We start from the raw sequence: 12,210 nt of genomic DNA, 5'->3' as shown, positions 1-12,210 counted from the left end.
TTTCATCCTAACATCGTTGGTGCCGACGTGGATAACAATATCTCTATACTCTCTACACTCGCCAGTTTTAGCTTTAGCCAGCACCGTCTTTAGATTAGCCTTAACGTCGGTAGCCCTGCCCCCTGGTAAACAGTGTATGATCGCTGGATGATTAGTTTTAAGTCTAATACTGCGGGTAATGGAGTCGCCAATGACTAGGTTTTTCAATTTGTCAGAGCTAATGGTGGGAGCCGTCGGCGTCTCAGACCCCACAACGGGAGGAGTAGAGACCAGAGAAGTCTCGGCCTCCGACTCCGACTCGCTTAATGGGGAGAACCGGTTGAAAGTTTCTGTCGGCTGAATAAGCGACACCGGTTGAGCATTCCTACAGCGTTTCCCTCCAGAAGCCATGAGAAAGTTGTTCGGCTGCGGGGACCGTGCGAGGGGGTTTATACTAACGTTACTATCTGTACTTACTGGTGGCACAGACGCTGTTACATCCTTTCCTACACTGAAATTGCCCTTGCCTAACGATTGCGTCTGAAGCTGAGCTTGCAGCACAGCTATCCTTGCCGTAAGGCGATCGTTCTCCTGTATATTATAAGTACAACGACTGCAATTAGAAGGCATCATGTTAATGTTACTTAGCTTCGGCTGTTTGAAGTCCTGACGAACCATGTCCAGATAAAACCTCCGGGGTGAAAAAGTTGAATGAAAAAAGTTGAGTGAAAAGTTGAGTGAGGGAAAAAGTAAAAATATACGGTCGTCCTACAATCTAAGCTAGATGCCCTCAATCTCACACAAATTATCAAGGAACCTACCAGGTACAACCCCAAATCTGTAAACATTGGCACCCTCCTGACCAACTTGCACTCTAAATACACCTCTGCTGTTTTCAACCAGGATCTCAGCGATCACTGCCTCATTGCCTGCATCTGTAATGGGTCCGCTGTCAAATGACCACCCATCATCACTGTCAAACGCTCCCTAAAACATTTCTGCGAGCAGGCCTTTCTAATCGACCTGGCCCGGGTATCCTGGAAGGATATTGACCTCATTCCGTCAGTCGAGGATGCCTGGTTGTTCTTTAAAAGTGCTTTCCTCACCATCTTAAATAAGCATGCCCCTTTCAAAAAATGTAGAACTAAGAACAGATACAGCCTTTGGTTCACTCCAGACTTGACTGCCCTTGACCAGCACAAAAACACCCTGTGGCGTACTGCACTAGCTGCAATAGTCCCCACGATATGCAACTTTTCAGAAAAGTCAGGAACCAATACACACAGTCAGCTAGGAAAGCAAAGGCTAGCTTTTTCAAACAGAAATTTGCATCCTGAAGCACTAATTCCAAAAAGATTTGGGACACAGTAAAGTCCATGGAGAATAAGAGTTAACACCCCCGCTACTCCTTCACCCAAATCCTGACAGCTGATTCTTCTGAAAGAGCTGCAAAATCTGGATCCCTACAAATCAGATGGGCTAGACAATCTGGACACTCTCTTTCTAAAATTATCAACCGCAATTGTTGCAACCCCTATTACTAGACCGTTCAACCTCTCTTTCGTATCGTCTGAGATTCCCAAAGATTGGAAAGCAGCCGCGGTCATCCCCCTCTTCAAAGGGGGAGACACTCTAGACCCAAACTGTTACAGACCTATATCCATCCTGCCCTGCCTTTCTAAATTCTTTGAAAGCTTCAATGCCATACAACACTCCTTCCGTGGCCTCCAACTGCTCTTAAATGCTAGTAAAACGAAATGCATGCTCGTCAACCGATCTCTGCCCGTACCTGCCCGCCCGACTAGCATCACTACTCTGGACGGTTCCGACAACTATAAATACCTAGGTGTCTGGCTAGACTGTAAACTCTCCTTCCAAACTCACATTAAGCATCTCCAATCCAAAGTTAAATCTAGAATCAGCTTCCTATTTTGCCACAAAGCCTCATTCACTCATGCTGCCAAACATACCCTCATAAAACTGACTATCCTACCAATCCTTGACTTCGGCGATGTCATTTACAAAATCGCCTCCAACACTCTACTCAGCAAATTGGATGCAGTCTATCACAGTGCCATCCATTTTGTCACCAAAGCCCCATATACTACCCACCACTGCGACCTGTATGCTCTCGTTAGCTTGTCCTTGCTACATATTCGTCGCCATATCCACTGGCTCCAGGTCATCTATAAGTCTTTGCTAGGTAAAGCTCCGCCTTATCTCAGCTCACTGGTCACCATAGCAACACCCACCCGTAGCACGCGCTCTAGCAGGTATATTTCACTGGTCATCCCCAAAGCCAACACTTCCTTTCGCCGCCTTTCCTTACAGTTCTCTGCTGCCAATGACTGGAACTAATAAAAAAATAAAAAAATCACTGAAGTTGGAGACTTATATCTCCCTCATGAACTTTAAGCGTCAGCAGTCAGAGCAGCTTACCGATCGCTGCAGCTGTACACAGCCCATCTGTAAATAGCCCATCCAACCAACCAACTACCTACCTCATCCCCGTATTTGTTTTTGTTTTTCTGCTCTTTTGCACACCAGTATTTCTACTTGCACATCCTCATCTGCACATATATCACTCCAGTGTAAATTGCTAAATTGTCATTTCTTCGCCACTATTGGCCTATTTATTGCCTTACCTCCTTACTTCATTTGCACACACTGTATACAGATTTTTCTATTGTGTTATTGACTGTACGTTTGTTTATCCCATGTGTAACTGTGTTGTTTATGTCGCACTGCTTTGCTTTATCTTGTCCAGGTCGCAGTTGTAAATGAGAACTTGTTCTCAACTGGCCTACCTGGTTAAATAAAGGTGAAATAAAAATAAATTAAAATATACAAAATAAACTTTTTGACTGTGCAGCCATAGTCCTCTACAAACAAATGCAACCACACACACTGTGTTTGAGTGTATATTGGTGAGTGTGCCCGGTCTCTAACCCTGATCACATTCATTTGCCCCTAAGGTCCACACCTCACCACTGATTGCTTTTCCAGGAAAAAGAGCCAGAACGCAATCTGAGCCACGCCTGCCATTCAGCACACCACTATAAGGCAAGATAAATCCCATTGCTTTTTCATTACTCTGCTTTCTTCCCCTTCTCAGTCCTTTTCTCTCTCTCTACTCATCCCTCCCTCTCTCTAATCATTTCGGAGAGATGTACCTTAAGTGAGACGGTGTGGCAAGAGTCTCTAAGAGGCCTACACAGCCCACTGAGTGTCCTTAAAATGGCTGAGGCAATGAGAATGGCTTCAGTTCCATGCTTAGAAATGCCTGGGGACCTTGTGGTTGGTTGGTGTGTGACAGCCTTCCTGACTGGCTGCCTGCCTGTCAAGGCAGGAGAGTGAGAAAGTGAGGGCGAAGGATATAGAGAGCAAGTAAGTGAGTATTACTTCACAGCCAAGTAATCTCATTCAGGTTATAATATATATGTGTGTGTGTGTGTGTGTGTGTGTGTGTGTGTGTGTGTGTGTGTGTGTGTGTGTGTGTGTGTGTGTGCACGAAAGAGAGAGTGAAGGATATAGAGACCAAGTAAGTGGGTATTACTTCACAGCCATGTAAACTCATTCAGGTTGTAATGAGCCATATAACTCAAGGACTGCACAATGTGTCTGAAGGCCTATCATGAACAAGTAAAACCCTTGTAGACGGAGCAGCGTGTGCTAAGCCTAGGTTTGTCCTTCACATCTAATCACCTAGTGAAATTAGCTCTCAGCCTCAGCGACTCTACTATGCACAGGGGGAAATCCAACACACACACACACACACAAGGTTAGAGCGTTGGGCCAGTAACCAAAATGTCGCTGGTTCGAATCCCAAAGCCAACATGGTAAAAAAAATCTGTCGCTGTGTCCTTGAGCAAAGCACTTAAACTGAAATTGCTCCAGAGATGCTGGAGAATTAAAACCCTGGCCGCGACCCCACTCCCTACGGGTGTCTCAGGGGGAATTAAGATAAGCAAGAAACACATTTCCATTAAACACTTGTAAGTTATGTATTGATTTTAATTTGACTCAATTGATCACAAAGCCCACACGGCTGAATGTAAAAAATCCTGGAAATTTCTCTTTGATTGATGTAATCCTTACTAACAACCCCCATAAATATCTGTCTAAGTGGATTCTTTGCATATGACCTCTGCGATCATTGTCCCATAGCATGTATTAGAGAAGGGTTCTCCAACTGTTCCTGGAGAGCTACCTTACTGTAGGTCTTCGCTCCAACCCAGGTTGCATTTTACTTGATTCAGCTTATCAACCAGCTAATTATTACAATCAGGTAGATTATGGTTGGAGTCTAAATCTACAGGAGGGTAGCTCTCCAGGAACAAGGTTGGAACGCCATGCATTACAGATACCAAACAGCAAAATTCAAACCCGCGTCTGCTAAAGAAGAGACATGGGTTTCCACATGAATAATCGCAATGCAAGCCATCAAGAGCCTCCTGTATTCCTGACCCAGAGTTCAGTTTGACAGCTGCGCGAGCGGGAGATGCCCGTGCACTTCGCAGTTTTCTTGAAGATCACTCCGCAACCCACACCCTGCAGCGCTGTCGCTCAGCAGCAGATGATGCGCTGTCAGCCACTGACTTGTCATTCCCACTCGCCATCACTCACCACTGTCATCAAATGGACTCAAGCTAGCCAAAACTTTTGACTGAGCTCAATCGTCATGAAACGTAAATACAGCAATGAGTTTCACTCTCTTGGCTTCATACAATCTTTGAGAAATAACGAGGAGCGCCCACAGCGTTTTGTGCGGGGAAGTGCTTAGTAATGAGTCTCTCAAAACGAAACAAATTAATAAAACGACACGTCCTGACCAAACATCCACAGCATGACGGTAAACCCAGGGACTTCTTTCAGAACAGGGCAGAATGTTTCAGGAAACAGTGCTTCGACAGTGGAAAAGTAAGTCAGCTAGTAAGGCATTGTTGTCATTTTATAACAGGTGATGATAAGCAGAAATAAGGGAGCACTATCTTTCATAGTAGTAGATGGGAGTTTCTCTTTCAAACAATCCCCTTGTATACAGCTAATAGCTAGCTAGCTACTGATAGTGCAACCCCTACGTAACAGTACAGATGATGAAAACGATCAGGCCTACTGTACATCTTACTGTAGAAATTATTGCTGAAAAGGAACTGTTGCTGTTATTTTTATTCGGAACTGGAATAAAATGATTGAAGCAAGATGCTTTTTGAGGCAAACACTCATACAGTTCTGGGTTGCTCATCTACAGCAGGAAGCGGTCTCCTGCCTGACTGAGAAAGCAGTAGATGTTCTGATCCAGTTTGGCACCACATACCTATGCGAGTCAGGGTTCTCAACTCTGACATACTTAAAAAACAAGAACAGAAAAAGACTCCATGCTGAGCATGACCTCACTGTTGCACTGTCAAAACCTGAGCCCAGAATAGACATGCTTGTTGAAAAAGTCAACCTCTGTGATTTGATCGATCAGTTTATTCTAGTTCAGAATAAAAAAATATTTATTGTATTTTAACAGCATCTTTTTTTTCAACAATACTTTTATCTGTGCTGTTACTTAGGATTACACAATCAAAAACTGAGCCTGTGTGTTTGTGTTCTGTTATAATGTACATCTGTGTGATGTGATCAATCAGTTTATTCCAGTTCAGAATTAAAATGATTTATTGTATTTTAACAGCAACAGTTCCAACCTAGACAGATGTGTAAGAGTGTTTTTGATGGGAAAAAATAAACATTAATAGCTATATTGCTTTAGTTTTAGGCATAAGGGCAATGAAATGTACAGATATTTACGTATAGTTGCATATTTTCCTAAGCTTGGGTCCCAGGAAAACACAGAATTTCTCATTTGGGTCCCAGGCTGAAAAAGTTTCAGAACCCCTGACCTAGCAGATAAACCTGCATCTTGATAAACAGTATAGAGTCGAGAACCAGTCAAACCCATGCTATTCCTCTGGTCTTTCACAGCTTATTCAGAGGAGGAACCAAGCCTGGGCCAAAGAAATAAAAACGGACCGTTTCAGATGGGCAACTTTTCAAACAACTCAGAAACTGTTGTACCATCTCGATTAAGAAAGCTAAATTCAACTACTGTTTAAGCTCCATCTGACTCTGCTGGTGATTCCTCTGAATTCTGGGAAACTTAACTCACTGAAGCGTGCAAATTCCTCCCATTCCCTGCCCAAGCAAGTTGTCAGACTCAGCCTTCATTACTGAGAAACAAATAGATAAGTGATGGTTTTAATAAGAGTTTTATTTCGGCAGGATTTTTATTTGAGAAGATTGGGGGTTTAAATAACCCTTGTCAGACAGATTGCTGCGCTCAGCCTCTAGCGTTCTTGGTTGAAAACCCATCAACTACTAGTGAATCTGTGTTTCCATTTCCATGCTTGACCCGTTTTTACTGCATCTTTCTGCCCCCTTGATTGCTGAATCATTAAGACATATTTATGATATGTCCTCATATCTAGTACTATCCCCATGGAAGGCGGCCCATGTGCTCCCTCTCCACAAAGGTGGTAACCCTTCCGACCCAAATAATTATTGGCCTATTTCTAAACTGTCTTGCCTAGCAACATTATTTAAATCTATGATCGACTCTCAGCTTAGATCTTTCCTAAGGCAGGTCAACTGTGATTACATGTCAGTATTCGACATACATCCATGTCTGAGGACATCAGGAGATGTGGAAACCGGCAAATGGGGGCATCAGTGAGCGCTATTAGCTTCAAGTAGGCTTTGGATTTGCTCAGGCGTTGTAGCCGGGGATGGTGGATGGGTGAAAGCATCTGCCTGTAGTTTCAAAGGTTGCATGTTTGAATCCAGCGATAGAAAGTTGTTTTAGATTTTTGTTTTAAGCCTATCCCAAACCTTAACCCTTAACTTAACCATTCAGAGTTGATGCCTAACCTTAAGAATTTGGAGTTAATGCCTAAATTCTATCTTGGAACGATACAGAGAAGTAACGAAAGACTTTGAAATGTGACGTTTGGAACAACTTCAAAATGTTACGTTTGAGAAACATGAATGAATGTAAAAGTCTGATGTGAAACAGTGAGAGCTTATTACTTTCATAGCTACAAAATGTATTCTAAGTGTTCCTCAATATGGCTTTAGGCCGGGTCATAGCACTATCTCTGCTGCTTCATTGGTTATAAATTATATAGTTAACTGTATAGACAAAAAGGCAGCATTTTGCTGCCCTTTTTATTGTTGACCACTGCTTATTAACTGAAAGGTTGTCCGAAACTGCATGTAATTGGTTTAAAAACTACCTGACAGACAGGACACAATGTGTAATCTTCTGAGGGTGGTGTCAGGTATCCTTGAGATTAGTAAAGGTGTCCCACAGGGGTCGATTTTCAACACTGTACTTTTTACAATCTACATAAACAACATTGGTTTGTAATTATATCCTTCACTTGTACTGTATGCGGATGATACTGTTGTGTATTCTGTTAACCCTTTTGTTGACAAGGCTCTTTCTGATCTTCAGTCTGCCTTAATTATGTTACAGAAAACCTTTGTTGACCTCAAACTACATTGAACAAAAATATAAACTCAACATGTAAAGTGCTGTTCCCATGTTTCATAACATTTTCCATACGCACAAAAAACGTATTTATCTCAAATTTTGTGCACAAATTTGTTTACATTCCTGTTAGTGAGCATTTCTCCTTTGCCAAGATAAGTGCTGAGGAGTATTTCTGTCTGTAATAAAGCCCTTGTGGGAAAAACTAATTCTGATTGGCTGGGCCTTGCTCCCCAGTGGGTTGGCCTATCCCCTCCCTGTGAAATCAATATATTAGTGCCTAATGAATTTATTTTCTAGTAGGAACTGTAACTCAAAATTGCAAAATCTTTGAAATTGTTGCATGTTGCATTTAGATTTTTGTACAGTATAGTATTGAATACGGGCAAAACTTACTATACAGTATGTTGTTTTCTATATCGCATAAAATGGACAAATTATTTAAGCATAATGTAGTTTGGATGATGCCCATATTGATCGTGTCCCTGTCAGGTCCCTGTCACCCTGCCAGGTGGGTCCTGTTTGTGGGTCTTCAGATGGCTGAAGAGGCAGATCCGGGACCCACATATTTTGGTGCAATATGGGCAAGGGTGAGTAGTGGGTGGCCTTCTTGGTGGAAAGTCTCTCCTTTCGAAGTTGCAGCTTGTCCTCAGCGGCATGGCGGAGATTTTCTTTATACCGTGCTACTCCCTCATGAACAGCTTTCCTTCATTTCCCTTTCAACCTGTATTTTGCAATGTCCTCCCAGCTGGAGCTGGAGCTGTGGCACTTTGAGGTTACTTTTTAGGTTTTCCGTGTACAACTTATTTTGTCCTCCAGGGGCCCACTGTCCTGTGTTTAGTTCTAAGTACAGGACCTGTTTCGGGAGGAGAGTTGGGCATTCTGACAACATGGCCAGTCCATCAGAGCTGGTGTTGAGTGATGGTAGTGGTGATGCTGTTGATGTTCGCCTCCTCCAGGACACTGGTGTTGGTGTGTGCTTGTCTTCCCAGCTGATCCTCATTATATTGCGGAGGCATCTTTGGTGTGCGACCCCAGGGCTTTAAGGTGCCTATTGTATGTGGTCCATGTTTCTGGCTTTGTAGACCAAAATTTTAGTTCTGGCCTGGATGGCCCTGGCTGGGCCACTCTGTACTTTTCTCCGTTCATCTTTCCCTTGATCCTGACTAGTCTCCTAGTCCCTGCCGCTGAAAAACATCCCCACAGCATGATGCTGCCACCACCATGCTTCACCGTAGGGATGGTGCCAGATTTCCTCCAGACGTGACGCTTGGCATTCAGGCCAAACAGTTCAATCTTGGTTTCATCAGACCAGAGAATCTTGTTTCTCATGGTCTGAGAGTCCTTTAGGTGCCTTTTGGCAAACTCCAAGCGGGCTGTCATGTGCCTTTTACTGAGGAGTGGCTTCCGTCTGGCGACTCGACCATAAAAGCCTGATTGGTGGAGTGCTGCAGAGACGGTTGTCATGTAACTCAAATCATGTAAATAAGGGATTTCTGTTTTAGATTTTTTATAAAATATGCATATATTTCTTTTTTTGCTTTGTCATTATGGGGTATTGTTTTATTTTTTATTCCTTTCACCTTTATTTAACCAGGTAGGCCAGTTGAGAACAAGTTCTCATTTACAACTGCGACCTGGCCAAGATAAAGCAAAGCAGTGTGATTGATGTAGATTGATGAGGAAAAACATGTAATTAATCCATTTTAGAATAAGGCTGTAACCTAACAAAATGTGGAAAAAGTCACGGGATCTGAATACTTTCCGAATGCACTGTAGATTCTCCAGCCCTATTCCTCAGATGTTTACCAAAACTGAGGCGGGGTGCCTGCTTTGTTATTGTCTTTACTGCAAATTTCCCATTTAAGATATAGAGCGTCTACAGCATAGCAGACCACCATTACTACGATATGTATTGAATAAAAATGCCACTGCTGGGAGATTAACTCTGTGTTTGCTTGTGTATGCTGAAGCAGGCATACCTCAGCTCCAGATCCCGGATCTTATCTCTCAGGGGAGCAACCACCTGTGTGTGTGTGTGTGTGTGTGAGAGTGTGTGAGTGAGTGTGAGTGAGTGAGTGAGTGAGTGAGTGAGTGAGTGAGTGAGTGAGTGAGTGAGTGAGTGAGAAAAATAGAAAGAAAGATTAGACCGATCCTGCAGGGATAATATGGTACAATGGTATCATCCACCTGCAAGAATACATACAGTATTTGTACAGTATTCCACCGAAATTGATAAAAGACAGCACTGTGAAGCCGTCTTCATTGACTTGGCCAAGGCTTTCAACTCTGTCAATCACCGTATTCTTATCGGCAGACTCAACAGCCTTGGTACTCTAATGACTGCCTCGCCTGGTTCACTAACTACTTCTCAGATAGAGTTCAGTGTGTCAAATCGGAGGGCCTGTTGTCCAGACCTCTGGCAGTCTCTATGGGGGTGCCACAAGGTTCAATTCTCGGGCAGACTCTTTTCTCTGTATATATCAATGTCACTCTTGCTGCTGGTGATTCTTTGATCCACTTCTACGCAGATGACACCATTCTGTATACATCTGGCCCTTCTTTGGACACTGTGCTAACAAACCTCCAAACAAGCTTCAACGCCATACAACACTCCTTCCGTGGCCTCCAACTGCTTTTAAATGCTAGTAAAACTAAGTGCATGTTCTTCAACCGATCGCTGCCCGCACCCTCCCGCCCGACTAGCATCACTACTCTGGATGGTTCTGACCTAGAATACGTGGACAGCTACAAATACCTAGGTGTCTGGTTAGACTGTAAACTCTCCTTCCAAACTCACATTAAACATCTCCAATCCAAAATTAAATCTAGAATCAGCTTCCTATTTCGCAACAAAGTCTCCTTCACTCATGCCGCCAAACATACCCTCGTAAAACTGACTATCCTACCGATCCTTGACTTCGGTGATGTCATTTACAAAATTGCCCCCAACACTCTACTCAGCAAAATGGATGTAGTCTATCACAGTGCCATCCGTTTTATCACCAAAGCCTCAAATACTACCCACCACTGCGACCTGTATGCTCTCGTTGGCTGGCCCTCATTACATATCCGTCGCCAAACCCACTGGCTCCAGGTCATCTATAAGTCTTTGCTAGGTAAAGCCCGCCTTATCTCAGCTCACTGGTCACCATAGCAACACCGACACATAGCACGCGCTCCAGCAGGTATATTGCACTGGTCATCCCCAAAGCCAACACTTCCCTTGGCCGCCTTTCCTTCCAGTTCTCTGCTGCCAATGACTGGAACGAATTGCAAAAATCTCTGAAGCTGGAGTCTTATCTCCCTCTCTAACTTTAAGCATAAGCTGTCAGAGCAGCTTACTAATCGCTGTACCTGTACACAGCCAATCTGTAAATAGCACACCCGACTACCTCATCCCCATATTTTTACTTACCCTCTTGCACCCCAGTATCTCTACTTGCACATCATCACCTGTACATATATCACTCCAGTATTAATGCTAAGTTGTAATTATTTTAACCTCTATGGCCTATTTATTGCCTACCTCCCAACTCTTCTACATTTGCACACACTGTACATAGATTCTTCTTGTCATCCTGGGTAAAAGCCTGCGCAGACACACACAGGGCCGGTCCTGGCCATTCTGCCGCCCTAGGGGAGACAAAAAATAGCAGCTCCCCGCAAAAGTAGAATTGTCCCCGTAAGCAAAGTGACATTGTAAATAAATCAAAGACATGCATTTTCCAGACATTGAAGTTAGGTTAAATGTAGGTTTTAAATGAAGGTTTTAAATGAAAGGTGAAAAGGAGTCTTTTCGGGCCATTGAAATCAGGTTAATTTTCAGTTCTGAATGAAATTTTAAAATACTTATTTTCCTGATATTGAAAATATGTATTTTCCAGATGTTGAAATCAGGTTAATTTTCAGTTCTGAATGAAAGTTGAAAAGACGTAATTTATAGACGTCTATGTTTGGAATAAATTAAGGCCGGTCCAGACCGGACCAAATCTGAACCAAATACAGATTCTATGATTGGTTCAGATTTGGTCCGGATGGGACAAAAAACTATCGTCCGTGGAAATCAAGGCTGGTCCGGACTGCACCAAAAAAAGACGTCTAAAAGGCCTCAGCATCGATTCATGCTTACTGAGGTGTAGCCTACAGTGCCGCCTGAAAAGGTATTTTAGGAATGCCCATCTATGTAAAACACCAACAAAAAGATGGCAGGTCCGGACAGGACCAAAAAAAAAGATGTCCAGAAGACGTTGGTGTCAGTCCATGCTTACTGGGGGGTAGCCTAAAGTGTTGGCCTGCAAATACATTTTATGAATGCCCATCCATGTGGTAGGCTCACTGTTTTTAAAAACAGATCCTGGACAGCAGTTGTGAGCAGCCTGATTGTCCATTCCATATTGTCCATTTTAATTTGACCTGTCCTGTTTTTAGGATATGTTTGTTAACACGTAAGCACATTTTTTGTTTGATTGGGTGCTATTTAGGTTAGGCTATTTGATCAGAGAAACCTGCATGATGTAAAAAAAAGTGTGTCTCATTACATTGTCATACATTTCATCTCCAGCCTGTCGGCTACAGAAAAGTCCACTTTCCCTTTCTTCCATGCTATATCCACCCCAAAAATGTACAGTCCCTATTAACTCAATTGGATCTTCTGTGGGCCTAGTCGTAAAGATTTGTCATTTCATTTAAAAAAT

This window comes from Salmo salar, chromosome ssa21 (assembly GCF_905237065.1).
Source record: "Salmo salar chromosome ssa21, Ssal_v3.1, whole genome shotgun sequence".
Classification (NCBI taxonomy): Eukaryota; Metazoa; Chordata; class Actinopteri; order Salmoniformes; family Salmonidae; genus Salmo; species Salmo salar.
This window is presented reverse-complemented; position numbering follows the sequence as displayed.